General features: G+C 41.7%; 1 long non-coding RNA gene across 1 annotated transcript; it reads left to right on the top strand.

Annotated features, from left to right (window-relative positions):
- The first annotated feature begins 2,307 nt into the window (after positions 1-2,307).
- LOC141374914 (uncharacterized) lies at positions 2,308-8,562 on the top strand. Its single transcript, XR_012382116.1, has 3 exons — positions 2,308-2,458; positions 3,035-3,177; positions 8,060-8,562. It is a non-coding gene; the product is annotated as an uncharacterized lncRNA (long non-coding RNA).
- The last annotated feature ends 6,225 nt before the right edge of the window (positions 8,563-14,787 follow it).

The following is a 14,787-nucleotide window of genomic DNA, read 5'->3' on the forward strand; positions in this document are numbered from 1 at the left end:
AAACTCACTAAAACTCATACTTCTGAACTCAAAATTTCAAATCTAAATCAATTATTCACTCATTTTAAATAATTGAAATCACAAAGCTCATCGGTTAGATGCTCTAATTTGCCAAATTTTCTTAATGTTCCAAATACTTTTTTTTAAAAAAGATTTTATGTATTTATTTGACAGAGAGAGACACAGCAAGAGCAGGAACACAAGCAGGGGGAGTGGGAGAGGGAGAAGCAGGCTTCCCGCGGAGCAGGGAGCCCAATGTGGGGCTCGATCCCAGGACCCTGGGAATATGATCTGAGCTGAAGGCCGACGCTTAATGACTGAGCCACCCAGGCACCCCTGTTCCAAATACTTTAAATACCAAACATATACAGATTGTTCCTTGTGGCAGACAAACCTGAAAGTGAGCCCCAATATTTTCCCATCTCCTGGTGTGCATTCTTTAGTTTAATCCCCACCCCTTGGGTGTGGCAAGGCCCATGACTTGCTTTTAACAGATAGAATATGGCAAAGATGGTGTTATGTCAGTCCTTTGATTAGATTGTAGTATATGGAAAAGATGATGGGGTGTCACTCCTATGATTATGTTATGTTATAAAAGACTCTGTTATAGCAGACTGGAATGAGAGATTTTCCTTGGTTTTGATGAAGTAAACAGCCATGTTGGACAAGCCTGCTGTGGACTGAATATTTTTGTCACCCCCAATATTCATATGTTAAATCCTAACCCCCAATGTGATGGTATTAGGAGGCAATTAGGTCATGAGCATGGAGCTCTCATGAATGGGATTAGTGGAAGCCCAGAGAGCTCTCTTGCCATTTCTTTGCCATGTGGAGATATGAGTGAGTAGAAGGCATCAGTTTGCAACCGCAAGAGGGTCCCCACCAGACCCCCACCACCCTGCTATCTGATTTCTAGCCTCCAGAATTCTGAAAAACCATTTTCTGTTGTTCATAAGCCACCTGGCACATAGTCAGTACTCAAAATAGTTGGAGATAATGGGGTAATGCTTTTTTAAATTACCCTGCCAAGCCATGAATCAAGTAGAGGGGTAAAGTAAGACATTCTCCTTTCTTAAAGCCTGCCAGAAGCTATACTTCAGCAAATATGGAGAGCAAACCAGGGAAAAGAATATCACTGGATCCAGGAAAAGGAAACACAGCAGAAGAGAAATAGTTTGATAGAGAAAGAAATTCTCAGGATGATAGCTGTGCAGTAGGGCTTTCGAGCAAGCAACCCATACAGACTACAGTAGCGGGGTGGAGTGCAATGGGCAGGAGGTTTCCAAAGAAAAAAGAAAAGGGAAATAGATTATCTAGTATGCTTGTGCACTGGAGGGAAGAAAAAAGTCTTACTGAGAGTTACTTGAAGAACAGCTGGACCACTTGGGAAAACATTAAAGATAGGTATGTAGAAAACAGAATTTTAAAAATTATTAATTCCAGGAAAAATAAAAATTTGTGAAGATACAACATGTAATTTATTGGATCATCATTAAAGCGCATTTACACAGCCATGATAATACATTGGCTTTTTTATAGGTTAGTTTTTTTAGTAATCTCTACACTGAACATGAGGTTCAAACTCACAACCCCAAGACCAAAAATCTCATGCTCTTTTAACTGAGCCAGTCAGGCACCCCAATACGTTGACCATTGATTTATCTAGAATTTCTTATCCTGGAGGAGGAGGGAAGGAGGAATATAATAAACCAATTCACCATCTACCTACGAGGAAGTTAACTGATATCAAATTGATAAATCAAGAAATAGCAGTATAAATATATTACCTAGAAACACGAGGAGAAATGCTAAGTTAAAGAAAAAAAAAGCTAAATTAGTTCAAATTAGGTGCCTCCAGGGAATAAGGGACAGAGATTTTTCCTTAAGATTTTTTAATACTATTTTGAGCACCTAATATATGCCAGGCATACACCTCCTTCTCCTCAAGACCCCAGTCATCAGAGTCAGTGGTCTCCCAAAGAGCCATATGACAAGGCCTTTCATCGCCTCTCCCAAGACCCTGTTCCATCCATTACTGCTTCTTTCATTTCGGTCATCAGTCAGTCTCTCCGTCTCCATTGGCTTCTTTCCCTTTGTTTACAAGGGTATCCAAGAACTTCCAGCTTGGCAAACTGACTGACCAACTTTGGCTTCTTTCCCTGAACTCTGATTTCATTTCTTGGCATAAAATATTGTTGGAATGCTATCCACTCTGAGGAGCCCTTGTTGGGCTGGCTCCAGGACCTCCCACGTATGGGTACTTGTCGGGCACTCTGTACACTGCAGCTTGGGGCACATAAAGCCAGCCTGCCTGCAGTGATGAGCATTTAGAAGTCAGAAGTACAATCACCATGGAAATAACTAGAAACAAGAAGGGAAAGAGAAAAAAGACTCAAGGGTGACACCAAAAGACAGCAGGGCCATTTCTGACATTGGGAACTCAAGAGCAGGACATTCGGTAAGGGAGGTAAAGAATATGATACATTTGGCTGGAAACCAATTGAGTTTGAAGTTTGTAGAATTGAGCTGTAATCAGAGTATCGTGGACAGATAATTAGGATCCAGAAGCAGTGAAATTCAGTGGGTAAGGTTTTAGAATTAAGGTACGCTAGATTCATATTCTGGCTTTACCAGTTACTAACTGAATGACTGTTGGTAAATTACTTAGCTTCTCTGAAGCTCAGTTTCTTCTCATCTGCAAAATGGGGATTATATCTTGATGAGACAGCAGGCATGACAAGTTTGAGATGTCACCAGGGAAAGGCCACATGAATCAGAAAGAACAATTCTGGCTATAGGTGGAAGACTAGATTAGAGATGTCAAGACTGCAGGTCAGTATACCGACTGCTGTACTGCAGAAGATCATGGATGACAGGCTCGAGGGGTAACTGAGGTCGAGAGAAATGAGAAAATTTAAGAAATACTTGGGAGATAGAACCAGTAGGAGGCAGTGATTGATTGGCTTGTGGGGGGAGGGGTCAGAGGATGTCAGTGCTTCACCTGTATGCTTCCAGATCCCTTTGCCATTTTCAGGTTCCAATAGCCAACACAGGCAAGGAGAGCCAGAACTACCCAGGATTTACAGCTCCCTGAGGAGAGCCCTAGCAAATGACTCCTGATGCAGAAAGAAGTATAACTACTCCAGATTCCTTGCTCCTGGTCCGGACCTCTGTGAAGTATGGCTGTCTCCAGAATCCTCATGGAGTGGAGCCTAAATTGCCCTTCGTGGGATTTTGTTCGATGTCAAATACTTGCTTCACTTCCTTCTCTTCCCTGTCTCTCTTTCCCACTCCCATACTGGTTTTTCTTGGCAACATGTTCTGATTGATCATTTTCACATGAATCCTCATCTCAAGGTCTGCTTCTGGGGGGTTCATCCTAATACAGTGTGGTAGTCATTAAAGCTGCTTATGAATTTTTCTACTCTCTGTCTTCTGGGCACTCTGTAGGGTTTTGCTTCCCGGCCTCCTGTGGTGGGGTGAGGGAGCCAAGTTATCAGCTCTAGCAGAGGTGACGTGTGTGTTGCTTCTGAGCTGAGCATCATATTGCCAGAATGAAACCCGTCAGAGCTCTTTTTCCTCTGTTGTGTTGGCCAAAACTGTTCCAGGTGGTGACTATGTTATCAGCCTGGGACCCAGAGTCAGTGTGACAAAGGGGAGCAGAGCCCCAACTCTGATTCAGTAGTCAGAGTGAAAAATAAACTTTTGTGTGTTAAGCCACTGAGAGGTGGGAGGTATACACTGTACTGCAATATGACCTAGCAAATCTTGACAGATACAGAGGAATGAGAAAAAGAGAAGAAACGAGGGGGCGCCTGGGTGGCTCAGTCATTAAGCATCTGCCTTCGGCTCAGGTCATGACCTCAGGGTCCTGGAATCGAGCCCTGCATCAGGCTCCCTGCTCCTTGGGGAGCCTGCTTCTCCCTCTCCCACTCCCCCTGCTTGTGTTCCCTCTCTCACTGTGTCTCTCTCTGTCAAATAAATAAATAAAATCTTTAAAAAAAATTTTAAAAAGAGAAGACTCGAGGGTGACTAAGATTTCTTTCTTTTTTTTTTAAGATTTTGTTTATTTATTTATTTGACAGAGAGAGACACAGCGAGAGAGGGAACATGAAGAGGGGGAGTGGGAGAGGGAGAAGCAGGCCTCCCCACCGAGCAGGGAGCCCGATGCGGGGTTTGATCCCAGGACCCTGGGACCATGACCTGAGCCGAAGGCAGACGCTTAACGACTGGGCCACCCAGGCGCCCCATGACAAAGATTTCTGACTTGGGCTATGGAATGGTTGAGGTTAGCATTCTTTGGGGTTGGGAAAAACAAGGAGAATGAACTTTGTTTACTTTCTTTCTTTCTTTTTTCTTTCTTTTTTTTTTTTTTTTTGATGGGAAATTAAGTGCAGTTTTAAACTTTCTGAGTTTGAGATTCTTGTGGAAATCCAAATTGAGATGTTGAGAAGATCGTTGGTTTTGAGTCTCTGTAGAATGATGTGGGCTGGAGACAGGCCCCTGGGACATAAGGAGTAAATTAGGAAAATAGGAATAGAAAATCAAGACCAAGGGAAAAATAGAATGTATCTCTGTTAATGATAAACATTAACTAACAGGCTATGATTGAAATTTAAACTGGGCATTGAGCTTCACAGCCAGGGAAACAGGGGACATACATTCTGATACACGGCTTTCACTGTTGGAAAGAAATAAGTACATCAGTTCCTTCAAGAAACTAAAGTTCTGAATGTCTCCCTCCCACTTCAACCAGAGTAGCTTCTGAATAATGTTGTCTTAGAGTAAGGATTTCATGACCAAAGAAACTTGGAAAACTATAGGTGATCTCCCCTGAGTATCAATTCTTTGCGCTAGATTTCTGATACAAGTTGAATGGCAGCAAACTCAATATATATTCTCTGAGGAATTCCAAATAGAAGAGAGTCCTGCGGGTACCTAGGCAAAGCCAACTTTTCTCCAGGAAGAAGCTTTGGGACTTTCCCACCATTCACTTTAGCTCTCTGAGTTGTCCTATGAAGTTGAGTTCTGTGGCTTGTAGCCCATCTTGATCTCCCCGGGCTGGGACAGTGCTGCTCTGTGTTAGTCAGCGTCCCCACTGAATAGTAACTGCTACTGCTTTTGTCACCATGAAACTTTCCCCACAAGTATTATAATGTCTTCAACAGAGCAGAAGGAAATAATCGACCACAAAGGGGCCTGGAAGTGATTTTAATCACTGAGAATGACATTGCAAAATGACAACAACACTTAGTTCATGTGATGGGTAAGGTTTGATTTCACAGAACAGCAAATCAACTCAGTTCACTGAACAGACATGGTCTTTGGTAAAACACTCATAGACTTGTTTGGATCTAGTAAGTTTTATGAGAGCAAAAGAAGAATTCTGGCATATATAAAAAATATCAGCATTTGAAAAAAAAAAGTAACCATAGAAAAGAAAATGGGGGAAAAGTCACAAAAAATAAAGATTTTAAATTTAAATACCATATAAGAGCACCAGTATATGCTCAGTATGACATCATGATTAAAGGTCTTGTTTTAAGAAAAAAAGAAAAAAGAAAGAAAATTAAGAGATAAAAGTCTTGTTTTATAGAGTCAATTAAGTGGACTAAAGCATATTTTTGATCTTCATGATAATGTCCAGAAAAGCAGCCATCATCCTCTGAAATGCAGAGGGAATGATCCTCCTCCCCCAACATGCAGTATTTAGGACATTTTTTACTATTTATTCAGACTCCTGGTTATTTATTGCAGACTTGTAAATGCTAGGTTTGGGGATGAAGGGTGGGGCTGGGAAGGTAAAAAGCAGTTGGAGACATAGTCTTCCTGACCTTCCAAGGTCAGAGTCAGCATCCTCTCCCCCTGCCTCTGGAACCTTCCTGATTTTCCAACAGGTCCTGGCTGGGCACGCTCTGGGCTCTGTACTAGAATTGAGTGTGAGGGAGACAAGAAGGCTGGTATCCTTGCAAGACTCTAAGACCCAGCACAGCAGCCTCAGAAACACACTGCTTCCCAGCAGCCTGGCTCAGCCCTTCCCAGAACTTGTCAACCGGTGATTCAGACCCAATTTTGCCTCTTTCCAGCCTGAGGTTTGGGCCACCAGCTTGGGACCCAGCAGACCCCGCTCAGGACACTTGATGCATTCCCTCTTACTTGTTCCCCGCCTTCTCTCCTGGGGCCATACTACTTTAATCACTGAGTCTAATTTGCCTTGGTTGCAGGCTTGGGTCCAGTGCCCTTTTCTTGATGTTGAGATAAGCGTCAAGAGCACAGGGATCGTGTCCAGGTTCCGCTGAGCTCCCCAGGGGGATACTGCTTGAGAAAAGGACCAGCCCTTGGTGATTTCTCCTCCCCAGACTCTCAAGGGAGGGGCCCTGAGATCCAGAGTGCCTGAGGCTTCCTGTTTGGAAAGCTGTCCCCAGGACTTTGGACACTTACAGACTGGGCTATATGAATTCAGCAGGTCTCACTCCCAGGTCAGAATGTGAGTCTGCTTTTGTTTTTTCATCACTTATCACTTTTGAATCATCACTCATCCCTGAATCGATGTTGTTGATGGCAAGTTGTCTTTAATAAGTCATGTGTTCTTTGCAAAAAAACAAAAACACAGAAGCAAAGATTTAAGTGGTCTCCTTATTCTCCCAATTATAATGGGTTCCAGAGTGCTTAACAGAAAACTTTCAACTGTAAAAACACTCATAGTGGGGCGCCTGGGTGGCTCAGTCGTTAAGCGTCTGCCTTCGGCTCAGGTCGTGATCCCAGGGTCCTGGGATCGAGCCCCACATCGGGCTCCCTGCTCCGCGGGAAGCCTGCTTCTCCCTCTCCCACTTCCCCTGCTTGTATTCCCTCTCTCGCTGCGTCTCTCTCTGTCAAATAAAATCTTTACAAAAAAAAAAAAAAACACTCATAGAATTGGCAAAGCATGGAACAAGAATAAAAAGCTGGTGTTAGACACAAAAAGCACAAGCCATGGAGAAAAAGATTAATAAATTTAGGCATTTTAACAAAAAATTTCCATTCATTAAGAGAGAAAAATAACTAAATCTTTGTATCCGAGGTCGCTAATAATAATAATGATAAATAGTTATACAGTGCTTTCTATATGCTAGGCACTGTTCTTTTTTCTTCTCTTTTTTTTTTAAAGTAGGCTCCATGCTGAGCATGGAGCTCAATGCAGGGCTTGAACTCACAACCCTGAGATCAAAGACCTGAGCTGAGATCAAGAGTCAGATGCTTAACTGACTGAGCCACCCGGGTGCACTGTTCTAAGTATGTTATATATATTTACTTGTTTAATAATAGTCTCTTCATTTTACACGTGAGGAAATTGAGGCACAGAAATTTTTTTTTAAGTGAAAAGCCATGGACCAGGAGAATATATATCCAAAGTGTGTATATGTACACACAAACATGGAATTCCTGCAAAACAATAAATACAGTAAAAATCACAACAGAAAACTGGGCAAAGGATAGGAACAGAAGAGGAGACCCAGCTCTGCTCTTAAATATAAAAGATGGGGTACCTGGGTGGCTCAGTCAGTTAAGGGTCTGACTTTGGCTCAGGTCATGATCTCAGGGTCCTGGGATCTGCCCCCAGTCGGGTCCCACGCTCAGCCGGGAGTCCACTTGGCCCTCTGCCCACTTGTGCTTGCTCTCTCTCAAATAAATAAATAATATTTTTTTTAAATGTAAAAGATATGCGCTGTGCCTTGGTGACTCAGTTGGTTAAGCATCAGACTCTTGATTTCGGCTCATGTCGTGATCTCAGTGTCCTGAGACTGAGCTCTGCATAGGTCTCCCTGCTCAGTGGGGAGTCTGCTTGAGATTCCCTGCCTCTCCCTCTCCCTCCACCCCTCCCCCTGCTCTCTCGCTCTCTCTCTCTCTCTCTGTCCCTCTCTAAAATAAATAAATAAATCTTTAAAAATAATAATAAAAAATGTAAAAATGTGCAATCTCAGTAGTAATCGGAGAAATGCATAGAAAATAATGAGGTAGCATTTCCACTGCAACCACTCAGCAAACTTTTTAAAAAATATTTTATTTATTTATTTGACAGAGAGAGAGACTGCGAGAGAGGGAACACAAGCAGGGGGAGCGGGAGAGGGTGAAGCAGGTTTCCCGCGGAACAGGGAGCCCGATGCGGGGCTCGATCCCAGGATCCCAGGACCATGACCCGAGCCAAAGACAGACGCTTAATGGCTGAGCCAGCCAGGCGCCCCCACTCAGCAAACGTTTAAGACTAATGACACCAAGTGTTGGTCAAGAATGTAGAACAATCAGAATATTAGTACATTCCTGGCAGCAGCGTAAATTGCACAAACATGTGGAAGAAAATCTAACCTTATGAAGTATAAAGTCGAGCAGGCTCACCCCTTACAACACAGTGATCCCATCCCTAAACATATACTCCAGAAAATACAAACTTACGAAGGCAGACACGTGGATGAGAATATCCATTGAGCAGTTTACAATGGCTAGCTCTTGGAAACCATCTTAATTTCTACCAATAGGAGATAGATTGTAATTGATTCTTATACTAGACCAATAAACAGCAGTGAAAATTACTGACACCCACCTGCTAAGCTGTGTCTCTGTGTGCCTCCCCACCGCCCTCCCTCCACTGCTTGCTGTCCCCATCTGTTCGCGTGGTCTTACTGTGAACAATGAAACACAATTTTTTTTTAAAGATTTTATTTATTTGAGAGAGAGAGAGCTTGAGAGAAAGAGATCACAAGCAGGGGGGCAGGGGGCAGAGGGACAAGCAGACTCCCCACTGAGCAGGGAGCTTGATGCAGGGCTTGACCCCAATACCCTGAGATCATGACCTGAGCCAAAGGCAGACACTTAACCGACTGAGCCACCCAGGCAACCAGCAATCACAATTAGTTGTGTTTCAATCTATTAAATTATAGCTCTTCTCCATATTTTCTCCCTGAGATTTCCCAATACTACTTTTTCCTTTTTTTTGAAATTGAAGAGCTTTAGAATTCTTCAGTCACATATTTAGACACGATTGCTTGTTTTTCTCCTCCAGAGGGATAACCACATCCATAGTGTACATGACTTGCTTCTTTTATTCTGTGGCAGCCTTATTTCTAAATCACTGGGTGGGGGACGTCTCATTGTGCCCTCCATATAGGAGAAAACAACCTTGCACAATGTGCTGAGTTTTGAAAGAGGATTCGAGTTTGCCCTGCGCACGGTGGCAGGTGAGGGCATCCCAGCTTGAGGAAGGAAAATCCGTAAAAGCACAGACAAGTGAAGCAGCTGGGCTTGTTCACGGAACTAGGAGCAGTTTACAAAGCTCGCAGTGTGACTGAAGCAGTGTCGAGTTTAAGTCCTCCCATGGGGTGTCAGTCTGAAAGAGGAAGGGCTTTGTCTCTTAGGAGTGGGGGAGAGAGCATGGAGCACTGGCATGTCACTTCATCTCCCCCTGATTCTGGCCTGGCTTTCAGTTTGCTTCCCCTAAGGTCTTTATCACCGTAGCAAGTTGCGATAGCGATCTTGAAGACAACTGCTGGAAGGACCCCAGGTTGGGTTTTTTAAAAACATTTTATTTATTTATTTGACAGAGAGAGACACAGTGAGAGAGGGAACACAAGCAGGAGGAGTGGGAGAGGGAGAAGCAGGCTTCCCGCTGAGCAGGGAGCCCGATGCGGGGCTTGATCCCAGGACCCTGAGATCATGACCTGAGCTGAAGGCAGCCGCTTAACGACTGAGCCACCCAGGCGCCCTGGTAATACAAAAATCTTAAAAGCATAAATATTTAAGGAACATTATGTAGCTATAGGCTAATAATAAACATTTTTTAATGAGTTGCCCAATGTTCTACGGAAATACCAGAGCTGTGGCCCTCTTGGATGGCAAGAGGCCTGGGCTGCAGGAGGGTGGAGGCGGGGACAGGCCGGAGATCAGTCAGGACCCATTGCGGTAGAGCCAGGAGAAAATGAGGTGTGAATTATATGCACTCTTTCATTGCTGAGGTTTTGCTCCTGCTCCTCCCCAAATGGGGAATCTGCCCTCCTGCCTCATTTCTCCACCTACTGAGGTTCTGCTCATCCTTCGAGGCTGAGATCAAATCTTGATTTCTCTGTAAAGTCTCTGCATTCTTACCGCTTGGTAGAGTTACCTCCTTAGCATTTCCATGGCACTCTGTTTCTTCAAGTACGGCATTTCTTTCTGCCTTGTTCTATCACTAGTCATTTATGTCCTAACCAGACTGTAACAACTTTGAAGATAAGAGCCATTTCCTAGGGCGCCTGGCTGGCTCAGTTGGTTAAGTAACTGCCTTTGGCTCGGGTCATGATCCTAGAGTCCCAGAATCGAGTCCCGCATGGGGCTCCCTGCTCTGCAGGGAGTCTGCTTCTCCCTCTGACCCTGCCCCTCTCATGTGCTCTCTCTCTCTCATTCTCTCTCTCTCAAATAAATAAAATCTTTAAAAAAAAAAAAGAGCCATTTCCTAGCATTAAAAAAAACAACTCACAGTTTTAGTGCATGGCTTTGCATGTCACAGATTCTCAATAAATGACCATTGAATGAAAATCATTTAAAAAAACATATTGAGCGGTGCCTGGGTGGCTCAGTTGGTTAAGCATCTGCCTTGGGCTCGGGTCATAATCCCAGAATTTTGGGATCCAGCCCTGAGCCCTGCGTCAGGCTCCCGGCTCAGCAGGAGTCTGCTTTTCCCTCTGCTCCTCCCCCTGTTTGTGCTGGCTTGCTCTCTCTCTCTCTTTCTGTGTCAGATAAATAGATAAAAAAAAAAAATCTAAAAAAACCCCCAACATATATTGAGATAGAAGCCTTTTTAAAGCTATAATTTCATTTTTTCTCTATTGACGTCACTTATCATAAATCCTTTTCTCCTAATTTTATTACACTTAAGTTAAAAAGAAACTGATCATAATAACCATACCCCAAAATAAAAGCTTATTTTCCCAAACAGTATAGTTTGATGTTATGCACATCAGCATCAACTTTGTGGGATTTCAAACTCTTGTTCCATAAGAATCACCTAGCAAGGGAGTGTTAACACACACACACACACACACACACACACACACTTCGGTTTCATTGGTCTGAGGTGGCCCTTATTTTAGAAGTTCCTCAGGTGATGTTAGCTTGTAGCCAGGGGAAGTTTTACTGCTTTAGGTGATTGACTTATGCCCAAGGGCATTTCTTTTGAAATACTCTACCAGAAAGAGATCAAAGACTTCACTTAGATTCACTTGAGATTAATCTCACTTGGCCAACTGGCTGACTCCCTGGATCCTCCTCATTTCCACCAAAATTCTAGCAAGATTTAAACTTCCCTTCATTGTCTCCACAACACACATACAGGTCAGTAGCTTTATTCTTACTTCTTTATTCTTTATTCTTTATTCTTACTTCACTTTTTTCACTTTTTCAAAGTTTCCCTCATAATTTGACAAATTATAATGAATTTTGTCTTCTTCTGTAGTTCACTATAAATGCCTTTTAAATAATTCTTCCAACTTTATTGCTTCATATTTTTTTCAAAAACATACTAAGCATATTAAAATATAGATACATGTGTATTGCATACATGCAAGCACACATAGACACATATATGTGTCTCTGTCTCTCCTTATATTGTTCTGCACCATGCTTTGCTTTTTTAAACTTGTTTTGAGACTTTTTTTTAAAGATTTTTTTTCTTTTAAATTTATTTATTTGACAGAGACACAGCGAGAGAGGGAACACAAGCAGGGGGAGCTGGAGAGGGAGAAGCAGGCTTCCCCTGGAGCAGGGAGCCCGATGTGGGGCTCGATCCCAGGACCCTGGGATCATGACCTGAGCCAAAGGCAGACGCTTAATGACTGAGCCACCCAGGCACCACGAGATTTTTTTAAAAGATTTTTATTTATTTATTTGAGAGAGAGAGAGCATGAGGGGTCACAGAGGGAGAGGGAGAAGCAGACTCTCCACTGAGCAGGGAGCTGGACGCAGGACTTCATCCCAGGACCCCGAGATCATGACCGGAGTCGAAGGCAGATGCTTAACCTACTGAGCCACCCAGGCGCCCCTGTTTTGAGATCTTTCAAACATATAGATGAGTATATAAGAAATGAACAGTTAATAAATAGAACAGTACATTAAAATAGCCAATAAACATATGAAAATACTCTCAATCTCATTGTAATTAGGAAAATACATATTCAAACTAGAGTCAGAATGCATTTTACATCAACTAGCCTAAAACTTAAAAAGTCTGACAAGGAGAATTATGAAGCAATGGAATCCCAAAATACTGTCGATTTGAATAGAAATTAGTACAACTACTTTGGACAAGTTGTCAGTATCCAATGTATTAGTCAGCCATTGCCACAGTAATGCTGTGGGGAAAAACAAAACAAAACAAAACACCTCTCGAGTCAGCAAAGATTTTTTTTTTGAAGATTTTTTTCATGTATTTATTTGAGAAAGAGCAAAAGCAAGCAAGGGGCGGGAAAAGGACAAGCAGACTCTGAACTTAGCTCGGAGCCTACGCGGGGCTCAATCTCAGGACCCTGAGACCATGACCTCAGCTGAAATCAAGAGTCAGACACTTAACTGACTGAGCCACCCAACACCCCAGCAAAGGTTACTTAAGTAGGACAGAAAATAAAAATAAATGAAAGAAAACTGTGCTAAGTTAAACTCCATTAACTCCTCATTAGCACTATTAAAACAGTGAAAAGAGAATCTACAGACTAGGAAAAGGCATTTGCAATAATATGTTCTACAAAGGAATCTAGAACGTATAAAGAACTACAAATCAATAAGAAAAAGACAGAAATTAAAAATAAAAATAGGCAAAGATTTAAACAGTCACAAAAGAGGATATTCAAGAGACCAATAAGCATATAAAAGTTGTCCATAAATAGGTTGAAAGTAAAAGAATAGGAAAAGATACACCATGCAAACAGTAAAGGAGAACTGGAGTGACTCTACTAATATCAAAGTAGACTTTAATACAAAAGTTAGTAGAGATAAACAGGGATATTTTATAATGATAAAAGGATCAGGAAGATATAATAATTATACAGATGTGTACATTTACCTAAAAATGAGCCCCAAAAGACACAAAGCAGAGCTTGACAGAATTGAATGAAGAAGTAAGCAATTCAGTGATAATCGTTGGACTTGAATATGCAAATTTCAATAATGGATAGAACGACTAGAAAGAAAGGCAGCAAGGGGATTGCCTGGGTAGCTCAGTCTGTTAAGTGTCTGCCTTCGGCTCAGGTCATTATCCCAGGGTCCTGGGATTGAGCCCCATGTCAGGCTAACTACTCAATGGGGGAGTCTGCTTCTCCTGCTGCCCCTCCCTCTGCTCATGCTCTTTCTCCCTTTCTCTCTCAAATAAATAAATAAATAAAATCTTTAAAAAAAAAAGGAAAGAAAGGCAGCAAGGAATAGAAGATTTTAAGAAGACTATTCACCAACTCATGGACATACATAGAACAGTCCTCCCCACAATGACGAATACACATTTTCTTAAGTGTGCATGAAATATTCTCCAGGATGGACTTTTTTGTTGGCCATAAAACAAATTGCAACAAATTTTAGAAGATTACAATCATGCAAGGTATGTTCTCTGGTAATAGTGGAATGAAATTAGAAATTAATAACAGAAATTTGGGAAATTTACAAGTATGTGAAAATTAAACAACATGCTCCTAAATAACAAATGGGTCCAAGAAGAAATCCCAACAGAACTTAAAAAGTACTTTGAAGCGAATGAAAACAAAAATACAACATAGCAAAACTTAGGGGAAGCAACAAAAATAGTGCCAAGAGGGAAATTTATACTTGTAAACAGTTAGATTAACAAAGAAGAAAGATCTCAAATCAATAACCCCACCCCCCACTTAAAAGAGACTAGAAAAAAAAAGAGCATACTAAATCCAAAGCATGACGAATGAAGTGAATAATAAATATTAGAGTGGAAACAAATGAAATAGAGAAAAGAAAAATAATAGAGAAGTTCAACAAAGGCAAAAATTGGTTTTTTAAAAAGACTGACAAAATTGAAAAGCCTTTAGATAGGCTGACCATGACAAAAAGAGAAGACCCAAATTACTAAAATCAGAGGTAAAGGGGTGGGGTTATTACTATCCACTTTATGGAAATCAAAAAGAGTATAAGGGAATACTATGAACAAAAGCATGTCAACAAATTAGATAATCTACATGAAAAGGACAAATTCCTAAAAACACACAAATACTCAAAACTGATTCAAGAAAAAAATAGGGGGCACTTGGGTGGTTCAGGTAGTTAAGTACCTGACTCTTGGTTTCAGCTCAGGTTGTGATCTCATGGGTCATGGGATCAAGCCCCACATCAGGCTCTGAAATCAATGGGGAGTCTGCTTGAAAATTCTCTCCCTCTGCCCTTTTCCCCACTCTCTCTCTCATAAATAAATACATCTTTTAAAAAAGAAAAGAAAAAATAGATAACATGAATAGACTAACAATAAGTAAAGAGACTGAATTAGTAAACAAAAAGTACCCACCAAAAACAGCCCAGGTACAAATAGCTTCACTGCCAAATTCTACCAAACATTTAAAGAATTAGTACAGTGGCGCCTGGCTGGTTTAATCAGTGGAGCGTGCAACTCTTTATCTCAGGGTCGTGAGTTCAAGCCCCACATTGGGTATAGAGATTACAAAAAGAAAGAAAGAAAGAAGAAAGAAAAAAAGAAAGAAAGAGAGAGAGAGAGAAAGAAAGAAAGAAAGAAAGAAAGAAAGAAAGAAAGAAAGAAAGAAAGAAAGAAAGAAAGAA

Source organism: Callorhinus ursinus, unplaced genomic scaffold, assembly GCF_003265705.2.
Source record: "Callorhinus ursinus isolate GAN/ISIS: 27379988/994484 unplaced genomic scaffold, GSC_fseal_2.0 scaffold23, whole genome shotgun sequence".
NCBI lineage: Eukaryota > Metazoa > Chordata > Mammalia > Carnivora > Otariidae > Callorhinus > Callorhinus ursinus.